Source organism: Lathamus discolor, chromosome 4, assembly GCF_037157495.1.
Source record: "Lathamus discolor isolate bLatDis1 chromosome 4, bLatDis1.hap1, whole genome shotgun sequence".
NCBI lineage: Eukaryota > Metazoa > Chordata > Aves > Psittaciformes > Psittacidae > Lathamus > Lathamus discolor.
In genome coordinates, this window is record NC_088887.1 from 105,769,003 (window position 1) to 105,792,626 (window position 23,624).

Here is a 23,624-nt window from a genome sequence, read left to right on the forward strand (position 1 = left end):
GTCATTTAGAATATGTGCCGTGGCATTGCTCGCCTGAATTTTAGGAGTCAGCAACTTTGACGAATTCTTGACGCAGCTTGCAGACACAATTAGGAATGTCTCTTCCGCCTACTGCAGGAAGCTGGTCACTGTACCAAAGATCAAAGTTGCTCACACCAACGCAGGAAGGTTATATACAAGCAAAAAGGAACTACAAATGCTTGCATTTGGATGCAGGGTTTTGCAGCTGTGCACGTATTGGTCTCTAAATTTGACCATAAACCGCTTGAATCAATTCAGACAAAAACCAAAACACTTGCTGCAGCAGCAGCCAGATTACTCACAGGCTAATCCTCCTGTTGCAGAGACAAAATACTTCGTTATCAAGATGTTTGATATGACTTTGAAAAGATTGATTTATCGAAAATCGCATTAGAGACTTATTTAGAGACCGTAATGACCTTAAGTGGCTGTGCTTTAAAAAGGGTAACAGAAGAGTACATGACCTGAAACGGGCACATATCGTAGGGAAGTCGTTTCCCTCTGTTACACACACTGCATATGCAGGGGAGGTGAATGTTTATCAGGAACTGAAGCTCATCAAATCGGTTAATTGTTTCATGGAAATAATTTAAGAGCCAGCCTTGTATAAAACTCACATAGACAGGACTTTCACAGAAGCAGCTCCTGACATCGAGTGTCCCTGGGATAAAGCACATCTAGGAATTACTCTTAAGAAACTTTAGGTTGGCTCTGGCAGTTTTGATGCAAACCTAACTGCTGCTGGAGTCAGTGCCCAACTGCTGCAGAACTGCCAGGGGAAAGATGGGCAGGCGAATGCAACCAAGTCTGTCTCCTCCCTCTTCTCCTCCCTCCTCCCCTCCACTGCAGGATAGGAAATCTGAGAGAAGACAAATAAACCAGATTTTTTAATTGTTTCAGCAGCTCTAGTTGGCTCTTGCAGACAAACAGGATTCGCGAGCATTTTGGGTTAATTTCCTTTAATTTCTGGTCGTTCTGCATCCCTGCTCTGTTCTGGTTTACTATTCTCCAGCTCCCTGTACAAACAGGATCTTTCCTCAACAATGTTCTGCCACATCATCTTCCTTCCTTTGTATACAGGCTGATACTGCATGTTACACACCATGCGGCTTCCTAAGGCACCTCATTTCTCAATGCTAGCGAAAACAGGAACCAAAAGCAAAGCAGAGACCAAACACTAAGTTCTCGACACAGTTTAAAATTGAACCCTCAAAACTTTCCGATCCAAGATGACTTAACGGATCGCGTTAACGGATTTTCTCTAGTTTAGCGCTGCGAGCACCACACTGCAGAATACGTGTAAATGAGGCACCTTTTATCAGCCTCAAGTGCCTCTCCTGTGAGGTCTGCAACACTGACCCGTGCTTTTCCTCCTTTTTTACTGGTGTTGAAAAGTGAACCCAGCTGAGCAAAGTGCACATTGCCTCACTGTTCACCTCTTTCTTCCCGTCTTGTAAGGCTTGCTGTCTGGTCTTTTGGTCGGGGGAGATTAGATAGCATGTCTTCAGGGAGAAGAGAAAACCACGGGGTGCACTGAACATTGCACAAATGCTCTTCTTGTTCCGAGGCCTGAAGAAACAAGGAAGGAAGCTTGAGGCTGGTGGTTTGGCAGGTGTGAGGCCCTTTTTACACAGACATCTGTTTTAAGTGGTAGCTCTGGGCTCGGGGATGAGGAGGGAACGCCGGTCACTCCCACCTTCCTCTGTGTCGCTGCGCAAGGGGTTTTGGGCTCCTGAAGAAGCAGTGTCACCCAGGCACTGAAGCTGTGCTTTGGGACTCTGCTGTCTCATGTTTGTGGGGCAGGGCTGCAAAGTGAGACCATTCCTTCCTCCGAAGCAGCGACTGGGTAACGCAGCTGCTCCTGTGCTGCTGCTGCACCGGCATGCACAAAATGGATGGGGTTAGAGTACAAAATGTGTGAGCAACAACACGAACGCTAGGCTTGATGCAAAGACATTATGAGAACCCTTTGGATGCTACTGTGTACACATCCAAACGAACTTCTCTAATCCCACTAGGATATTTCTAGTGGGTTGGGTAACGCTGCTTGTGATCCCATTGCAGTTGTGAATGAACTGCTTCCTTTGGTAGGATGTTATGGCACAACCTCCACTACGTCTTGTCCCACGTTTGAAGGAGCTCATTAGTGCTTGGTGGTTAATTACCTATGGAATAACAAACGTGGGATCCCCACCTTAGAAACAATCTAGAAGGAAAATGCAGGTTTGGGGGCTGGATCCTGCTCTGCTAAAACACACGTGAGGGGAGGAAAACCAGGTTTGCATAATATCCTCCCTGGTGGGGATTCTGTGGTGCAAGTTAGTGTTAAGCCACATTGTTATTTTAAATGACAGTAAGTTCTCCCGTAGTTCACTGCCGACTTTAATGAACATTTAGCAGCTTAACTATCTTTAAGACTGCTACTCCTCTGTTAGGGATTGCTGAAATTGGTCAGTGAATTCTGAAGTTACTGGGGGAAGGACAGAAAAGCACAGACTGAGACATAAGTATACAGCTGCCCATGCAATCACAGACCCTCATTCCCATAAGAAATCAAGCTGAGCCATTTCAAGGAGAGGGACTGTGGTTAATGCCTCCCAACACACCCATTAATAAATCCCAAAATGCGTCTGTCTCCTTGTCTACTGACAAGGAGAGTCAGGCAAATACTGCTGTAGTCTGGGTAGGAGAGGAGCTACAGTTTCTGAGATGGGCTTCATGGGGACTGCTGGGTTTGTAGTTCCTTTGGAGGTCTTAAGCTGTGCTGTGCTGATGTGCCTTCGTTCAGAGCAAAGGAAGGGGTAAATGCCACCTTGGAGAACTCAGCTACTGTCTTCGCAAAGGCCAGAATAAAATCTGCTGATGTCCATACAAGAATGGGCAAAATCCTGGCAAAGCGAAGGGGTAGGCAGCATTTTGACATTCTTGGAAAGGAAGACAGAATTTGTGACATGAAGCATCCTGCTGCCAGGCTTGATGTGGTCTTTAGAGCCACCACGCCATTTCTGTTGGTTGCCAGTGAGGACCACCATTGCAGTGCTCACAGAAATCTAATGAACTTCAGAGCTGGACTCCAAAAATACATTGTTTTGCTCTGAGGATTAAAAGAAAAAATAAGAAAGGAAGCCACAAGGAAGCCTGATGTTCCAGCGCTGCTATCTTACTATTCTTTTTCTTTTTCCTATCTGACAAATGTCAGCATGACAGCAAACAAGCCCTCCCCAGTTCACATGGCAGCACAGCTTAACTGTGCTGGTAAGTGGTGAATTGACGCTTCACTCTAGCATGGCCCTAAATTGTACCATTAACATGTGGTTATAGTCAGAGAACACATTTGGTAGGAAATGGCACCTTGTTACTTCCCAGATTATCTGCTCCCTATGGGGTAAATATTTTAAACATCATGCAGGGTTTTAGCAGCAACATCACCATTAAAGTAAATGGGATTTGAGTGAGGGTAAAACCAAGCGCGCGGTGCTGGGACACTATACCTATAAATCTTCTGTGTCTTACGCTCTGTGCTTTATTTGCTGACAAAAGACAAGTGTTTGCTGCCTCTGTAAGGTTCATAAAGCACAAAGGGAGGGTGTGTGCTCAGCATTGCTTCCTGTAGCACTGGCTGCAGCTACAGTGTCACAGCCTGAAGCAGGAAGGACGGGGAGAGATTCCTCAGCTCCTCAGGGCAAGCTGCAGCCTTATTACCAATGGGAGGAACCTGGCTTTGGGGTGCAAGGAGTCCACTTCTGTGCCACAGCTACGCAGTGATAGAGTTATCTTTAAACAGCAAGTGCCTTTAGCCGCTAAGTATTTTAGGCCACCTTACAGGCCCCTTCAAGGTTACTGAAAGCATGTATTAAGCAATTTTTCTGCAAGCTTAATTTTTCACTAGCATCTATCCCATCACAGTAGTGGTTGATAAGTGCCCCAGTTTGCACAACAAAGGCTGGGAAAGGCCCTTTCCTCAGGGTAGCTACCTTAAAACACATAACTTGAGTCTGAAAACATATGCCGGCTCTCCAGTAGGCATCGTTTCATGGTTTAACACAATAAATGTAACCTCCATGTGCACAACATGTCAGGCAGCGTTCTTTGTTACTTCACTAGGTGGTGTGTGGCTGTGCCTGGTAGGGGGGAGAAGGGAGAAGAATTAATTCAGTGTGTAACCGGCTGCACTGCACTCCTGCCTTCAATGTGCCTTTAACAATGTGGATCTACGAATTAATGTTTCAAGGGTGAGAAATGAATTTCCAGAATCAGGAATAGGACTCCCAGGTGAAAACAGGTTCATTTTCAAAAAGCTGAAACTTTTCCCTGAAGAGTAACCTTAAACCATCAGTGCAGCAAGATTAGTGGAAAAGAGGTTTACACACAGAATCACAGACTGGTTTGGGTTGGAAAGGACCTTAAGATCATCTAGTTCCAACCCCCCTGCCATGGGCAGGGACATCATCCACTAGACCAGGTTGTTCAAGGCTCTGTCCATCTTGGCCTTGAACACTGCCAGGGATGGAGCTTTCACCACTTCTTTGGGCAACCCATTCCAATGCCTCACCACTCTTACAGTAAAGAACTTCTTCCTCATAACCAACCTAAGTCTGCCTGTTTAAGTTTGAACCCATTGCCCCTTGTCCTATCACTACGGTCCCTAATGAAGAGTCCCTCCCCAGCATCCCTATAGGCCCCTTCAGGTACTGGAAGGCTGCTATGAGGTCTCCCCGCAGCCTTCTCTTCTCCAGGCTGAACAGCCCCAACTTCCTCAGCCTGTCTTCATACGGGAGGTGCTCCAGTCCCCTGATCATCCTCGTGGCCCTCCTCTGGACTTGTTCCAGCAGTTCCATGTCCTTTTTATGTTGAGGACACCAGAACTGCACACAATACTCCAGGTGAGGTCTCACATGAGCAGAGTAGAGGGGCAGGATCACCTCCTTCGACCTGCTGGTCACGCTCCTTTTGATGCAGCCCAGGATATGGTTGTCAATACCAGCCTATTTTTTAGGCAAAACATGCTTTCAGAGGTACCAAGTTCTTCAAACCTGAAACAGGCCTGAAGAAGGGCCTATGTATCTGAAGGGTGTCTGCTTCCTACAACATTATCAGCTGGTCTGGTAAAAGACCTTATTTCTTCCTATAAATCCTGCCCTGATTATAGCCAGACACCATCACTGCTGCAACTCTACTGAAACAACATCCAGAACTTTGTGTTGTTCTTCAGAAGACAAGCCATAAGGTTAATACGTGTTCTCACTTTCCCTGGTGTAAACCACAAGCATAGCTGTCCTCTTTTATTCTTCTATTAGCTATTTATGCCTCCCGCTTTAGAGGAAAACAGGACCCAGCTCTGCCCTGAGGCATTTACTCTCCTGGGATAACATTAAATCACCCTCGCAGGGTCTTCGCAGTGCACATGCTGTAAGAATCTGCTCCTTTCTTGCTTGGGAGAATAGGCATTAACTCCTAAAGGCTGCAGACATGAACCGCAGGAGTACCTGGATGTGTTCCTTGTTCACACACGGCAGCAGTGAAGCCTGCCATGGTGAGGTCAGGATGGGTTGGGATGGCTGCAGCACACCAGATCCCTCAGCAGCTCAGGGGCTGAGCCAGTGTGCAGTTTCACAACTGGCCTAAGCTGACCCAGAGCTGGGCTCCTGCCAGAAGGCAGCTCCCCGCTTCTGCTGACACTTGTGCTGCTTTGGCTGTAGGGTCGGCGGCACTGGAGGCTGATTGGGCCCGGTACAACCCTCCCCTCCTTCTCTTTCCCTTTTGGTAGGGCTACTTCTCATCTGTCTCAGCGTGCTGAACGGGCTGCCCGAGTGGCAGGGGGGATGCTGGGGCTGGCACAAGGAGACTGTGCTGAGATGGGAAGTGCAAGAGTAGCCTTTCTGCTTCTGCGGTGCCCTGCAAACCTCCGCAAGTGCTGGGGGGTGGGTGTCAGGGCGGGCAGCTGCCTTGGGATGGGGTGCAAACATTCCTCTGCTCCTTTGAACACAGAGAAAAGGGGTTTAACAACCATCTGGTAAAGAATGGTGCCATGAGGAAAACACATTTGATATACATGCAAGTGAGGGGTTTTCCTGTGGTATTTAGGCCTGAGGTGTTTACTATTTTACCATCCAGCTATGCACCCACCTTTCAAATGTGTTCAGTGCAACACAGGCACTAGATTTAACTAGATTTAATGTAGTATAACCTGCTACATCATGGTCATAGGTACAACAGCAGCTTATACCCTGCCTGTATCAGCCACCAGTGCACAACATGGTCAACACTCTCTCCAAGGAACAACATCGTGCCCAAAATCATGTGGATACCCTTGGTGCTATGGTTGATGGGTGCTCCTGATGGGAGAGTATATTTGTGGTTGGAAGAGAGCATCTGGTGAAGCGCCAGTGCTGCAACTGCATGGGGAGCTGTGGAGAAGAGGACCCAGTGCTCTTGCTCCCCTGCTTCCGTATCATACTGATAAGGGAAACAGGGGCAAACACCGGCAACCAGCTGAACAAGAGCCTCCCTCCACCCCGCATTCCCTGAAGCTCATTCCTCCCTTGTGTGTCAGGTTCGTGTGGCCACTGTTAAGATGAAGCTACACATGGTAGGACAAGTTCTGCTAGGGTTAACCCACAGCAGCTTCTCCACTAACCTCCCCCTGAAGCAAAGGAGGATTAGAGACAAGATGTTAATGGGAAAGGAAAATCAGGGTCATTGGATGGCTCATAATCAGTTCTGTAGGAGAGGCAGGTTGCTACCTAACTTCCTAATTATGTATTTCTATGAAATGCGCCTCCATGTCTTTGATCAGCTCCCTCAGCAACCTCAGCCCCCCCAGTGCCGCTGTCTTAGCTAACTCATTTGGTTCCCATTTCCCCATGCCATCACTCAAATTCTGTAAGTTGAAACATCTGGATGAACCCAGAAAAACCTGCAAGTGATGTTCTTACTGTACCTATTCCAATAGCCTCTGCTTTGAAAATCACTGTACATATAATACATTAATCTATGCACCTACCCACCAGTGTCTCTTCATCTCAGGCTCCTGGTTCTGGGTCCTGCTCTGCTCTGCTTTTGCTTGGTCACTATTGGGCTCCCAGGGTTTAAACCTATCTTACTGTCAGTGTATTTTGTTTGAATTCCAAAATTGTTCTCTCCCTCTAGTAAACTTACAGCAACGAGTAAAGATCCCATTAAGAAATAACTGTTTGGGCTATAGAGAAATGCTGCCAACTACTGTAACAGGAAAACATTACAGCTCTCTTTTGCCCCCCAGATAACATTTTCTTGCTGTGTGTAAATAGCTACTCCAGTTCTGGAAGCAATAATCACAGCACTCTCTTTCTCCAGAGGGAGTGCGCAGTCCTCCATCCATGATGGAAGCTATTTCCACAAGGCATGTCCAGATGGCACCTGCCTCTGCCCAGGAGTGGGGGGAGCAGAGGACAAGGAGACCATCAGGGAGGAAGCTGAGGGGGAAGCTCTGAGGAAGTCAGTCCTGCAGGAGGATGGCATGACAGGAGCTAAACAAGTGTTCCCCACCAGAATGGCACTCACAGGGCTTTGTCTGAGCTCCCCTCTGCCTGGGAAGGGATCTTACCTTCTCCCTCAACTCCAGGCCCTGGAACCTGAAAGTGAGTCTGTCCATGCAGATGTGTGCAGAAAGGCAGATGGGGTCTGGGGGTCCAGAGTCCTGGGCTGTGTTTCATGTGGTGCCACCTCATTTCTGTGGCTTCAAGGCCCCTTGCCTCTGCTGTCTCCTTGCCTAGGCTTATTGCATTTGCTGCCCTGTGTTTTCAGAGCACCTAGTGAACAATAGGTTCATTTTAGCTGGGGGTTCCATGTACAGAGTAAAATAACTGTAAAACAAGGAAAGTACCGGCATTTATCAAACTCCACTATAAAATGAAGAGCAGATAAATAGATCTCATAATCGGAAGTTAGTCCTCCAGATACAGTCTGGTTTTAGTTTGTTGTGAGTTTTGCCCATAGGACCTCTTTCCCCCCCGGAATGCACAGGTCTTGATCTTCCTGACTTTACTGATGTGTCAACCTAAAGTAATTTCAAAGCAGCCACTTGAGTTCCATTGGTACCAATCTACTTTGAGATGAACATTGGCCTCATCCTGCTTTACTTTGCTTCCTGCCCTACTGTTCATCAGCTGAGGGTTAGCTGGGAAACAGTGCTGGTGCTTAGAGCAAAAAACCAGTCCAAGTGAAACCAATCCCAGCTCTCCCACTGACAAGAGATGAATCCCTGCCCCTTTGTTTTCAATTTGCCTATCTCTAGTGGGAGTAATACTGATATCTCTTATGGCAGAGGCATGACTGCTGCTTGTTTATAGAACACTTTGAGATTGTCAAAGCACATCTCAGCAAAAGTACCAAGCGCTACTGGTGCTTCTAAAGTGTGTGACACATGTTCTAAACTAACTCTTTCTGACCTGACACTTTGCACATCCGGTCTCCTATCACATCTCTACTATAAAATAATCTGTGTTTTGGGGTGAAAGATTTATTAAATATGCAACTTTAAAATAATAATGAAAAAAGAAAAGGCTTAAGGCTTTTGAAAGAACCTGTTTGGTTTTAAATTGCTGGCTATCACAGATTTGGGCTAATCTGCATGGCCATAAGCAGAGCTCACGAAAGACTCTCTGGACTTTCTATCGGTATGCACCATGTGTAGTGCAATACAGCCAGATCCTGAGTGCTTCCCAAGACCAAGAAGCTGTGTAAGGTCTTTTGTCAGAAAAACTACTCATGGATCATGATAACAGCATGAATGAGTGGGTTACATAACTGACGAGCTAGTCACATCTTGGTAGGCATAAAAACATTTATTTTCTTGTCACTGAGCAATATGACAATGGATTTATACCTGCTTCTTTCAAGTCTTGCTGCAAAATGTGCTTTGTCTGTGGATGCTCTTCAGCAATGAAGGCATTTCTACGGTAGAAGGGTACATGGCTCTGGATTCTTACCAAAGGCCCTGACTCTGAGGCTGCATGTTGCCGCTGTCAGCGACAGAACTTGTTTAAGGTAAATCACCTCCCCTCATAGCCCAGGCTGTGCATCCCCACATACTGCTGAACCCAGCCTACCTCCACCACCCTCTTTCTCCTCTGCATCACTTCAGCAAAGCGACAGGATCTCCACCACAAAGCAGGTCAACTGGTCAAGGGCAGGATGGGTGCACTGGAGCAGGTCCTCAGCACTGTCTCCTCTTCAGCATCACAGGGTGCTGTGCAGTGTGCACTGCTCTTCATCACTGACGTGGCAGTGGCAGGGAACACTTCCAAACCTGTCTCAGGCATAGGGTCTGACTCCCCATCTCTCACAGACATGACTGCATTTACATTAGATCTTTTGGACATATAGAAAATGTGTATCATGTTCCTAGCAGACACTGCTGAAGCAGGAAATGCCTTATCTGGCCTTGCACCATGCAACACCAGAGCCACAGTCATCTGCATCACACTGAGAGGCGCATGTTCTCTGCTCATCCAGAACTGCTCCACGTTGCCTGCGCACATTACAGCTCAGCATCTCCAGGGAACACTGTGTTTGCTGCTACATTTGCACACCAGCCAGGGCTTTGCTTTCTGGTCTGTGAATGGTGTATCCAGAAATTGGCTGCTATGCTGGTACGCTTCAGAGAGGATAATGCTGTCCTTTTCCCTGCAGTTCATTGTTTACCAGAGGTGCCTAATTTCTGACAAACAGATGGATTCTGAGCAATTTAGCAATAGTCAAGAGCAGGATGAGCAGGATGGCTTTACAATATGTGTGTAGAGCTCAACAGAGGCCTGCAGTACTGGGCAGCTTGCTGACGCTGGGCCCTTACACTGCCGCGTATCAGCCACATTGCTGATAACAGCAACAAACCCTGTCTGCCCTGCAAATAGCAGTCAGACAGCATAGAAACCTCCAAACTAGCAACGGAAGAACTGAATGGGAAGCCTATGACATTAAATACATGAAAGAGAGGCCTTGGGACTATGAGAACGAACTGAGTATGTTCAGAATGGTCCCCTCAGGGGACTATTTAAAAATCATAAGTTTTGCCTAATCGCGTAGTGCTGTCAAAGTCAACAGAGACATCAAAAGTTTGTGCAGATGAAGTTTACTCAGGTACAGAAGAGCAGAACAAGACAAGGATATCTGCCTCTTGATGCATATATCCTTCAGAGACCTTTGGGGGTTTCTTTTGCCATTTGATGGGCTTGTCTCTGACACACAAAATCACGAGTGGAGCTGTATGACTGAGGCAAGGCTGGAATACCAGGTGCAGTCAGGATGTCTGTGGCAGGGTTTCATGTCAGAGCTGTAAGACATGATGTGCTCCCTACCTGCAGAACAGCCCCAGGCGCTCTTGCTCCAGAACCCTGGTGGAGAACCCATCAGGGTGATATATCCTGATATAGCTGAGGAATAGAGCTCAGATACACACAGAGAGCTCAGGAATGCCAACTGCACTGCACTGCAGGTGCCTGAGGTACAGATTGGGCTGCTATTACTTACCACAGCAAATAAAGCATCCTGGCCTCACCTCCATCCCACTGCATGCTTCCTTCCCTCCACTAGCCTCCTCTGGTCCTGTTCTGTGGTGTCCCCCATCCCTACCTCCTTACAAAGAGCCACCCCTTAGCCCCTCAGACCTATGGACATGGCTTTCAGCATCACACAGAGGAATGGTGGCAAGAAAGGAAGAGACTTCAATAAGGCAAATATTCTGCATCCTTTATCCCTCTCATTACTGCTGGGACATAAGCTAAGCTGTTTAGCTAATTCCTCTTAGTCCTAGATACAGTGTACATGAAGGCATAGCCAGAACACAGCAGAGAAACCTCTGATATATAGTCTACACTGGCATAGTGCTAGTTGTGTGGGTAGAGTTCACTGAGCAAATGTAGATGTTTAAACCGTAGGTGTCCGTTTGTGAGTTAGTCACCTTAGGACGCTGTTTGAAGTCAGAGAGAAACAGACGCTTTTGGCATACGATAGAAATTTATGCTCAGTTGAGCTAAATTGTACCTTGCAAGCTCCTGCTGTTCCCTGCTGACAATACAGGGAGTCAGGCATGACTAGCTCACAGGTAAATGTCTGTATGAAACACGTCAAATAACAGACGAGATAAATCACATTTTGCATGGCTTTGTTTTGACACAGGGATGCTACACGCTACAGGGATGTTAGGAGGGGGCTTCATATGGCGCGTGGTGGGGCACGCTCTGGCACGTAACCACACAGGCCAGGGAGCCAGATTCAGAGGAGGAACAGAGATGCAGTGACAGACACAGCAAATCCCTTTGGGAACGTGGCTGCTGAAGCAACCATGACTTCATTAGACTTGCTCAAGATGCCCTCTAGCCTAGACCTTTCACCTCATTTAATGGTTTCTTGGCCTCAATCCCTTATAATTCTGAAGGGAAAAAAAAGATCTCTTTGACTCCTGTTTTCAAGCCAGGGCTGTTTGATTTGGAACGCTGCATTGAAGTCTGTGCTACTGATAGATTTCAGGTTTATTATATTTTCCCCTTTGAAACATGCTATAGTAGAAAAAAAAATCTGTACACTTTGTCGTTTTTCATGTAACCCCCCCTTCCCTTCTGGTTTTTTTTTTTTTTTCCAATCTTAGCAAATGCTCAGTCTTTTCCACTTCAATAGCCCAAAAACTCTCCCCTGGGAGCCCTAAGCTCTTTAAATATTTTTAGGTTGCCAGATTTCTTATGTTCTCTCTCCAGGAAGCCAATTTTGTTTCTAAGTTCTTGAGAGTAGTCCAGCTTCATCTTTTGCGCACTCACTGCATCACAATAAAATGCTGCCTAATTGCTGCCTCAGCTGAGTCCCAAAGGTGCTGGAGTTTGTCTCTAGGCTACAGTTGTGGACAATAAACTCTTCTCAGACTGGAGTTAAGCCTTTTTATTATTTAAATCTGAGTCATGTAAAATTAGTTTACTAGCAAGTAACCCACAAAGATCGAGTATGGAAAGAAACTCCCACATATTGTTTTCCAACACAATGAGAGAATGATCAGATACAAAGATTTGCAAGCAGCTCATAATACAAGATGTAATTGAAAGAAAAAGACATGAGAATGTTTCTGTGAGCCTAGGAGCTGCTCTCAGACCTCGGCTGTTTGGTGTTCTTCAGATTCAAATTAAACCTGGCGGTACGAAAAACTCTCTTTTGTCCTCTAGCTTATCCATAACCTGAAATACTTATGAAAGAGGAAAGGCAGCTGTACATAACAAATGCCAGATGAGCAAGAGCTTTCTATTCTCAGTCTAGCTCCACAGCCAGAGGACTTGATGAGCATTTTACTAGAAAATCATCAAGAATATACTAAGACTGGGTGGTTGCACACCCATCAGGCTTGAGGAGACCCCTGCAGCAAGAGACAAATGGACAATACAGAGAGTGAGAATGAACAAATCCTCTTTTTCTCACCAGGACCACGTTCAGCCATCCTCAAGAGCAGAAGACATCCGTACACTGCATACACAGGGATTTTCTCCCTTTGCGTTCCTTTTTTAAATCTGTATTTTAAAGTGCTTATTTTTCTGTTGTAAAATATGCCTTCCGATGATAGTGCACACTCCACAGACATTATAGTAGAAAGCCTTATTGATAATTTTTTGAGACTCTAATTCTTTAAGACAACACTTGCTTTTGGTGTTGAGTGCCCAAATCCACAGTCCCAGTTAAGCACAAAGTAAGCTGGAAGAGACTTCCAGATTTTCTCAAACCAGTTAGAGTGTCCTTTAATTAGAAAAGGTCAGACATGATAGCAGAGACCTGACACAGCCCTTGTGGTGGTGTTGGCAGCACACCTGCAACCTGGGACACTCGTGGGTGAGGAGAGCACATGTCTGTGTCGGGGCAAGCCAATACAAACGGCTCTTCATACATCTCCTTTTGTCAGCACAAAGCACGTGCATTAATAGGCAGATGGATCCATCTGCAGTAACTGCAAGGACATTGTTAACCACACACCATACCCTCACTGTGCTGAGACTCCTCCTGTTGCTGGGGTTCCTCATTTGGATTTGTCTTGATCTCTTCCTGAGAATGTAATGGCAGACGCGTTGTGGACTGCAGGACCTTCATCGCTAATGGTGACGCACAAGACAGGAAGGATGCACAGGTCTGAAGTCGATTTTGGCAGGCAGCAGTTAGAAAAGCTAGGACGCATTTTCAGCCTCATTCGGATCAATGGGAATTCTGCCACTGATGTCAGTGGGATGAAGACTTTGCTTCACGTCTGCCTGTAATCTGAGAACATGTATTCTGCAAGTGCCGGAGACTCAGTGAAAGCGGGACCCCACAGAGTTCATCTTCGATTCATTGTTTGAAATAAAACTACGTGGATTCTTTGTGCCCTTTTTAGTTATCTGTAAAACAAGTATGATAATGCTTTGAGTGCTAAACAATACAAGGTGTGTAGGAAGACACGGTACCTTTTATTAGGGTAACTGAAATAGTTGGGGGAAACCAGACAAGCTTTCAGGCTTGTCTGAAATGCTTTGAGATGGTCTGATGAAAGGTGTTTGAGCTGTGCAAGGGATCATTAAATCACATTCTTCCTCTCTCTGGAAATCATTTAGTGATATTTCAAAGGAAAGATGCTGTACAGAAATAACAGATTTCTATTGCAAGTGCTGTCTGCAGCTAAATATCTTACTTCCTTTTTCTTTATGAACTAATCTAAAGAAAAATATGTTTTAAATTAACATGTTGAGAATAATTTTATGGTATGATGTATAGTGCTGTGAAATATTCTGTGCTAGGAATAACTCAGAAGATCCTTAAGCGTACTTCAGTACATACAAACAAAATGGCTGGATTTATATTTAATGCATTGTGGAAATTGTGAAAGTACCACTGTAAAGAAATTAGAAAGCCTAGAAGCTCTGTGAAAACAGCAAGTGAAAAATACCCACCCCAAAACCCCACTGCCTGACAAGCCCCTGCATTTGCACTATTGAGTGTGGGCACCATGCCTTTGAAAGCTGTGAACCAGTGTCCATAAAGGAGTGACAGAAACAACCGAGCACTCAACTCCCTCTTCTTCCCCGTTTACCAAGAAGGACAGAATGAACTGGGAGTGCTCGTGTGAACTTAGCCAGGAGTAACAGCATTATAGCGTCGCAACTGTGAGTGCACCAAGATACATCAGTGCCATCAGGGAGTCAGTGGACCACTGAGGTCACTGAGGACCATGAAGGGGTAGGTCAGGGAAGGTTTAAATCCTGCTAAGTATCACTTTACTAGTACTTTAGTTCCGTGTCAAGACATAAATGGTGTCAAGAACAGAGAAAACTGGGAGAGGAATCTCTAAGTATGTGGAAAGTAGTTGCAAAGAAGGATGAAATAAATTGTTTGTATCTTTTAGAACAACAAGCAATGGGGATAAATTGCAGCAAAGGAGATTTACACTAAACCACTAGACAGCTCCCTAGGATTAAGCAAAAAATAAGCATTGGTATAGACTGCCTAGAGAAATGGTGAAGCTTTCATCACTGGAACATGTCAAATATGGCTTAAATAAACATCATCAAAAGCTTCACTACTGATGGTTGTCTGCTGAAGTGGAGAATAGACTTGGAGATTCATCTGAGAAAGGTTACAACGTGTGACCAGGTTTTCCTGGATGCATTCTCTTTTTCTCCCCTTGTAAGATGTTGTTGAAGATTTTCTGTTTGTGTGAGAGTTTGAGATGCACTGCTCTGAAAATATTTGTGTAAGACCAGAGGGGCCATTTATCTTCTGAAGTGCCTGTTCCTCTCCACTGATCACAGATGCAGTCACAGATGACCGGCCTGGTGCAGACACCTACTTACTGAATCGGTAAAGTCAGATGAGACAATTGCCATCCTTAATGACAAATTGTGTCCTTTCCAATATATTCCTAGATATAACACTCAAATCTCCATTATTCATTCCAACTGTAATAACTTGTGTAGGTATGAGGTGGCACCCATAATACATAATCACAATGTTATTTATTGTCCTGTGTTAGTAATTTTATCACATTCTACTTAGATGCCATATGGTGTGATGAAAAATGCAATGAAGGTTTCCTATGCAGTGGATAGAAAGCTTCTAGACAACAATTAATGTCATCTATTCCAGTTCTGCATTCCATTCCTACTGAGAGTATCACTGAAGTGGATGGTATCTCAGGAAGGAAAACTTATTTTTAGATCTAAGAGCTAGCCAAAGCTCTGCTGAGTTGCAGGTACAGCTACTAACTAGGAATGGAAGCCGTATGTATGAAACACTAAGGTGCTTCTGATACATGGTATTAACCATTTCTGTTTTCAAAGTCTGTATACAGTTAACATACATACCCAGATGATCTGCACGATCCTGTATGTTTATACAATACTCATCCCAGCACAGGACTAAACCCGGGCACTTAAGAGACGTCTGCACTATGTCCTGCACTGAGGTCAAAGAAAAAAGCCTGGGCACCCAACTGTTCCCTCTGCTTAACTCTTAGCTTTCTCCCTGGGGACCTGTTTATGTACATTCTATGCATTCAAGATAAGGCATGGATCTTGGGCAGTTCACTCTCGGGATTCCCCCCTCAAATGGCAGTAGAAGGGAACACAGAATACAAACAGCACAGAATCACCTTCCCCACCTTGAGAAAACTGCTGAGTATTACTCTCCTGAGCTTTTTAAATACTATTTTTTAATAACCTTTGTTCTTCTTTTATAACTTGTAATTAAGGAAACCCCAATCTTGTATCTTCTTTTGCACAGGTACCCTCATTAAACATGCATTTCTCCACTGTAAAAGGATGTGAAGAGTTATATTGGTTTTGGCTGGGATAGTTAATTTTCTTCACAGCAGCTGGTATGGGGCTGTGGTTTAGGTTTGTGCTGGAAACACTGCTCATAATTCAGAGGTGTTTTAGGTACTGCTGAGCAGTTCTTATACAGAGCCAAGGCCTTTTCTGCTTCTCACACCACCCCACCAGTGAGTGAGCTGGGGGTGCACAAGGAGCTGGGAGGGGACACACCCAGGAGAGCTGACCCTAACTGACCAAAGCGATACCCCAGACTACATGGCGTCATGCTGAACATGTAAACCTGGGGGAAGAAAGAAAGGAGGGACATTTGGAATGTTGGCGCTTGTCTTCCTAAGTAACCATTACATATGATGGAGCCCTGCTGTCCTGGAGATGGCTGAACACCTGCCAGCCAATGAGAAGTGGTGAATGAATTCCTTGATTTGCTTCGCTTGTGTGCAGCTTTTGCTTTACTTATTAAGCTGTCTTTATCCCAACCCACAAGTTTTCTCACTTTTAGTGTTCCAATTCTGCCCCCCTCCCTCATTCCCCTGGACAGGGAGTGAGCGAGTGAGCAAGCAGCTGTGTGGGGCTGAGCTGCCTACTGGGGTTAAACCACAACAGCTTCATTTTGTAACTTGATTACATTTAAAAGTGCATGAAAAATGAAAATGACACCTCCAGACTCTTTTTTTTTTTTTCTCTGTTAAGGTGATACAAAAAATATTTGAATGAGGAAATGCACACACAAAGAGAACAGCATATATAGGTTTAGCTCCAGCTAGGCGTACAGAAACTTAGCTTCAGCTATGCTTCCTTGTGGATTTTAGCTTCTTCTTTACTTGACTCTTTAGGAACATCTTCATTCTCACTTTGACAGATAAGACCAGAAAGAGGTGAGTACTTCAGCTAATAAAAACAATTAGCTATGTTGAGCTATGGAAGGCCACAGATAAATATAATTAAACAATTTCTTCACAGGTTATTAGAACTTTAAAAAAAGCACAAGATGCCATGCAAAAATTAATAACTATTAAAAACTATTAACAGTTCTTTCATCTCATTGGGTTTGTGGCTATCACTCCTAATACGTGCCTGTTTTAAAAGAATACTGTATTAAATCAGGATGGTTAATGCTGTAACAACATGAAATAACTGCCAGAGACTGGGAAAGTATCCTAAAGATGCTCACTAGTGGCATCAAGTCTCTTCTAACTGGAAGGACTTCCAATAATCAGAAAATGAAGCTTTAGTCACATGCGTGCAGCTGAGCCTGGGCAGTTTTAGTAGTACACAAGGCAATGAACCTAGCTTGTTGTAATTGGCAGTGCTCTTTGTACAAGGAGGAGCCATACAGCCCGTGGGTGAGATTTAGCTGGACAGATGTAGATATATAATATGAGTATTTCATAGAGGTCATATGAAACATCATTTAATAGGCCAGATTTTCCATTGATTTTGAAAAGAATCTAAGGCAACTAGCTTACGTGCAGATGACTGCACTGTAAACTTCTTAAGCTATTCAAACTCAATTGCAGTTGCTCTGTGTTAGTGGCAACACCATGCCTATTTATAGGCTTACTGATAAAGTCTAGCATACCTTCCCATGGTACTTTAATAAATACTATAAACTATTTTGTTTCGATTATGACCATTTTTACATGGATAACAGAGATAGAAGATTATCTATTTCTTACAGTGATGCAAATGATAGTAAAGTTCCATATTGTGAAACTAGTATAAAAATCATGTACTTAAACAGAACAATTCTTAGATAAGAGACTCAGTCTCCTTAACTTATATCCCAAAGTTAAATATATGCTTTTCTTGGTGGCACACTTTGCAAATAGGTCCCTGAGTTCAACAGCGTATTTCTGTCGCTTGCTAAAGCTGATCACTTCCTCAGATATGCAGGTTTAACTGTTTACAAGGTCATGTGATAAACAAGATAGCGACATGACCTAGGTTAAAAGTTACACCTTCTTTTGCAGGGTTCTTTTTAACCCAGATGATTTCACCAGCCTAATTGACAGTGCCACCACATCAACAGCTGTACTGGCACAAGCAACAGAGATATGTAAAAGCAAAGGGCAAGAACAAGTGTTGAGGGGTGGAGATCAATTAAGTCAGTTTTGTTGCCAAGGAAAAGATGCAAAGAATAGCACAGAACAGCATTCAAAGTTGAAGAGGCTCCTCCAGATGATAATTCAGAGCAGAAGCCTAACTAACAGTCTGAATTGCTCTCTGGAGAAGCCTCTCTCACTCCTTCAACTATGCAAGGCATCTAGGGAGACAAGCCTCCTAATTTAGGCATCTAAGCTACATGTTTAAACGTAGGCAGTGAATATTCCCCCAAGAATGTGAATGGGATGTTATAATAATTTAAAATATGTTTAACTGAAGCTGTGATACCAATGTCTGTGCTTTTATAAGATACTGTTCTTTGTGCCACTGATCCTCCACTGACACAATCATGTTTCTCATTTATTAGATAAATGAACAACATTAACAAAATGCACATTGTCCAAACACAGTCCAAATTTTGAAGTTAAAAAAAGATTCCCAATTTTACTCTCAAAATATAAACCAGATTAAGTTGTTCACATGGAAACCACTGCATGTTCCCTATAGCAATCACATTAGGGGACCAGAAAGGGAAAAGAGATTCTTCACAATGATCATCAGCATGTATTTAAATTCCTTGTTCTCCTTAAAACTTTTTTTTTAGTTTTTCAATTAGGAACTTTGGCTTAACTTTAATCTATAATTACATCTTGTCATTTACAGTGGGACAGACATTTACATACATTGCTTTTACCTACTCAGAACTTCTTACACACTCAGTGATAGAGGTTTAAACAGTTATTGAGATCTAACAGCTGTTCTTCCAATGCAGATGCATGGCCTCTGGTGTGCTTACCTCCTGCCCTGCAGAATCTTAATACTTAGGCACACACCAGAACACCAGTTTTCAGCACATCTTTCTCCAACATAACCACCTTCACTGCCATTGATCACAGCACTAATCAAAGGACTGTGTGAGACAGTCCTGGAAAGGATTACCAATAAGTTAAAGAATGCTCTTTAAATGTAGCTATCTTCTGTCCTGGATGAATGTGTTTACAGGACAAGATGTTAAAGCCAATTAATCTTCTAATATCTCACACTACAGAACTGGAACTAACATGCCTAAAATATAAAAACCACTGGATGACCCATTAGTATGTATCAGACTGTGCTTTTTCTAGTGGTTTGGGCACCTAATCAGTGTGTGCAAAGAGTTGCCCAACAGCTCCCTCATTTGAAACTGCCACTTTTAAGTCAGAAAAGTATTTACAGGGAAAGCAGAATAATATGTACCAGCATGACTGAATTAATGTCTGTGTCTGAGTTAACAGGCTTAGCTGATGCATCTGTTTGGTTCAAGCTATCCAAGTGCAGTATCCTATGGTTTTGTATCAATTTCCAGTTAACCCTCATCACTTCAGTAAAACAGCTGCCTACAGGTCAGACATGGTATTGCAACTGTGCATAGCACCAAGTCTGGAGCTGCCAAGTCATGCCCAGCCTGGGCAGCTTGTTGCCAGATGAAATCTTTACCAGCTAAGTTCTGCGTACCTTTGTGCTTGGCAGGGGCACCAGCTGAGTCCATCTTTTCTGCAGTGCTACTTACTACAAAAGTAAAAGGAATTCAGTTACCACTAAGACCTCCACTCTTTTGCAAATGTAGCTGAAATTGTCCAATGAGGTTCAAAATTACTGCAGTGAGAGAGACAGTGTGCAACTGCAGAAGTGTCAAATCTTTGGCAAACCACCCTAAAATTCACATGAATAAAAGAGTTATATTGCAAAATGTTCTTTTCATGCTTAATAGTGCATTACAGGAGATTTCCTCTGAGTTGTCAACCCTAGCAGGCAGATAAAGGGAACTTTGCCTCTTGATACTATTAGTGGTGTGCCACAGGACTGAGATGATGTGAATAAACTTTTCTTTCCCTGTTCTATTTTCACTTACCATTTGCTGACACACAGCTTCCTAGGCCTTACTACTTTCCCCAAGGTTTCTGTCCAAGTCTTCCTCTCTCTGTTTCGACCACTATAAGCTACTTTCTTATTCCTTCTCCAAACAGTAACACAATATGCTTTTGCATGGTAAGTATAAACAGAGAAGAAACACAGTATCATAGTTGCTGTTAATTCTTCTAATCTGTGTCCACAGACTCAAAGCAGAAGAACTGCTGTTTTTTTTCAACCTACCATGGGTTTACTCAAAGATCCATTTTCTCTTCTACCTGTATTTTAAATTAATCCAGCACTGGCTTGTTCATCATCATTTTAATCAACCTAGTCATAACTGTCATGACAGTTTTCTCTCTGGCTCTAGCAATGCAACAAAAAACATCAGCTGGGACTCCTCTCACCTACCTTTAGGCATCTGCAGCGCCAACCCTTACATTTATGCTTATCAGCTAGATCTGCTATACGCTCGGAAAAAATTAAAACACATTCATGGCACAGTCAACCTTGGTCAGAGTGGGAACTGCATCCCTAAAGTACCTGTCTCTCTCTACAATGAAAATACATAGAAGAAAGTTAACTCAGAGGCAAGGGTCTACAAGACAGACGTCTACATTTGACCAGATAAATACACACACCTATGTCCATTCCTTCTCTCACTGTCTGGCTTAACTGAAATCTCATTTGAGTATCAGTCACTTTCCCTTGAACAATTCACAGCAATTTGAAATGTACCTTGCATGAAAGATGTTGACTAAATCCTCCTGTGTTGCCATTCCATCACAGTTTCTTAAGGTTCAGACTCTGAGATTCTTTCCTAGGAGAGAAGTTGGTGGATGTGTCATATTGATATATATCATGCCATAAAAATGCCTATGCAGAAGAACAATTCCTGTATGTGTACGAAAATTAACAGTGTGTGTCTACTGATGCCTTTACTGAGTTGTGTGTAACTTCCCTTTGAAGGCTAATGCCTGTGAATATGTAACGCGCAACTTCTTTTCCCTATTGCTTCCCTATTGTTTTTCACCTTCCATTGTTACATTTCTGAACTTAGCCTGTAAGACCTTTGGTAGAGTTAGGTTTGCATATGAACATTAAAGATTATTATGAAAGCACAATAATTCCTGTAGTCTAGGTAAATAAAATTGCAAGGGGAAGGGAAGACAAAAGAAAAGGGCAGTTCATAACTCACAGACATCTCGTATGTTTTCAGCCTTCTCCTGCAGAACTTTTGAGTGTGGGAGGAGGTTACGAATGAAGCTCTGCTAAAAGCCTGTGCCAGCCATATCTGAGTTAGACACAGTCTATAGAATTTATGTAATGATAACCAAATCAATTCAGACCCAGTTTTATTAATCTGACACAGACCCTAAGAGTGGATAGCTTTAAACCTATCTGACAGTGTCTGCTATTACTTTAGATGAAGAGACACTTTTGAACCAAATCAAATGTCCATGGCAGAAGAGTTACATTAATTTATATCAGCTTCTGATTGAACTGACTAGAATAAATCAGAGAGAGGGCACACAATCAGCTCTGCTGGCAGATTTGCAGACTGCTGGAAAGGGGCATAAGTCTCTGGAGTTTGGCTGTGAGTAATGCTCTCCTCCACCAACACAGCTGGAGCCCGCCTAACCACAGCCGCTGACACCCACCAGCATCATGTCTTAGCCAGAACTGCTAGGTTTATAGCCTCTATCAAAAAATAAAAAGATGTAAGTTGTGAGGATATACTCATAGTAGAACAAGCTTCGATGGCTTAAGGTGTCACACCCCATCCCAGCAATTTCTTACCTTCTCTTTGCCTGAGATTACTGCCTCACAGCAGAGTTGGTGAACAAACCACATGCACTAGTCCCAGCTGCTTCAACACAAATTAGCCTAGACTGCTGATAAAGATGACTTTAATGTATTAAAATGGATTAGAAACATTGGTGTCTTCCAATCCAGGAACTGTTGTGGAGGCAGAAACCTTCAGTAAGGAGGCAGAAAAGATGGTGAGGAAAGCAGTATTTTTTGCACAACTCTAGCCAGATTTGCTGGAGTTTGTGGCAACAGGAAAGGCTATGAAATGTCACACAGCTACCATTCTTTTGCCATATTAGAAGTTTATGAACTTCTGATTGTCTGTCTGGATTAGACCTTTGGAAATCTCCTCCAACTTGAATTATCCTGATCCTAGCATCAGGGCTAGGAACCTGTTCCCTTCCTGCACACCCAGTCACTCCACAGACCTTGGCAAACTGTGTAGACCAATGCTAACTGAATTTACCCCTAAGAGGTCCAACCAGGGTGACACTAGTATTGCTCTGGTGTTGAGCAACTACTTTTCAAGGGAGGTCAGTGGTAGTATGGGTACCCTCTGCCACCAGGAAGCAGCTCCGCTTGAATCAAGCATTATTAAGAAAAGCGACGGGGAAAAATAATCCCTAACCAAACAAACAGGGATTAAGACTGAACCAACCTTCTCTGTGTCACAGTTTCCTATGGGAGATACAATCCTCAGACAAAGCAGTTAATGTGTAGCCTAATGTGATAAGAAGTACATAGTCTTGTGGGAAGAGATATTATGGCAGTGCTGAGAACAGGCTGCTTATCATCTGCTCTCCCCAAGAAGCACTGAGCTCTGTAAGGTCTGCACTGTGTCTATGCTTTTGGGTATGTGAGAAACCAACAGGAATTGATGTCATGCGCAGGCAAGTTCGAAGAAATCTGGAAAAAGGGAAGCCAGAGTCACAGCTGCTACGAATTCATCAAGATTTTGGCTCCAGTTCTAAAATACTCACAAAGGCATAAGAATCTCCACATGATTTTGAGGGAAGCAAGATCTGTAGATACACGAGTGACACATTCACACATACTGTATTGTTTAAGAGGCACACTGAGCTTTTAGTTTCAATCCTTGCTCTTTCACTTGAGTCAGTTAACATTTCCGAGAACCTTACTGTGAGACACGACCTCATGCTGTTACCTTAAGGTAACTAAAATTGGTATTTTCTGGAGAACTCATGTGCCACTATGGGGAGCGATCACAAGGTCATTATCTGTGGGACACTGAGAGCTGTCGCAAGGCAGTTCCACCAGCAAGGACTCACTGCAGTGGAGCTGCTGCACGCACAAACACAGCTCAGATGATCTCAGTGGGCTGCTCCTGCCTCTGCGCCTCCTCTGCCTCTGTGCCTGCAGCAGCTCTGCAGGGTCAGCTAGTTCAGGAACGTGATCCAGCTGAACTCTGGTAATTTTCTGGAGAGGCATGACCGGCTTTCCGCCGGATCAGATCCCAGGCTTGCCTCGCCATACGGCAACATAAGAGTTATTGCGGTGTAAATAGCAACCCGAAAGCACAGCCATGAGGAGAGAGGAAGGCAGGACTGCCCCTTTTGGTGGCAATACAGAGGCTGGCTTGCGTTAGCTGTGAAATGACATTCTCAGAGAGGTTTGTAACAGCACAGCTCTGCTCACAGGAGACCAGGCTGTTCCTATTAACTGTGAGATGCACCCTTCAGAAATGCAACATTCACCCTCAGCAGAGGACGCAGAGCGGATGGCTCCGCCCTGTGAGGCTGGCTGCCTGTGATCACCAGCTATCACTGCTCCAAAGAACAGGCACATCCCCAAACCTGTTCCTTTACCTTTCTATAAAAGCAATGAAACCCGTTAGCAAAGATGGTGCACGGTTCCCTTCTGCGTACCCTTGCAGGACAAACGCACGTTTCACCTTTCCTAGCCACTCCCTCAGCCGAAGTGGGACCAGAGGAGGTTTGTAATGCTGAGGAAGCGTGTTCATCCCCTGCA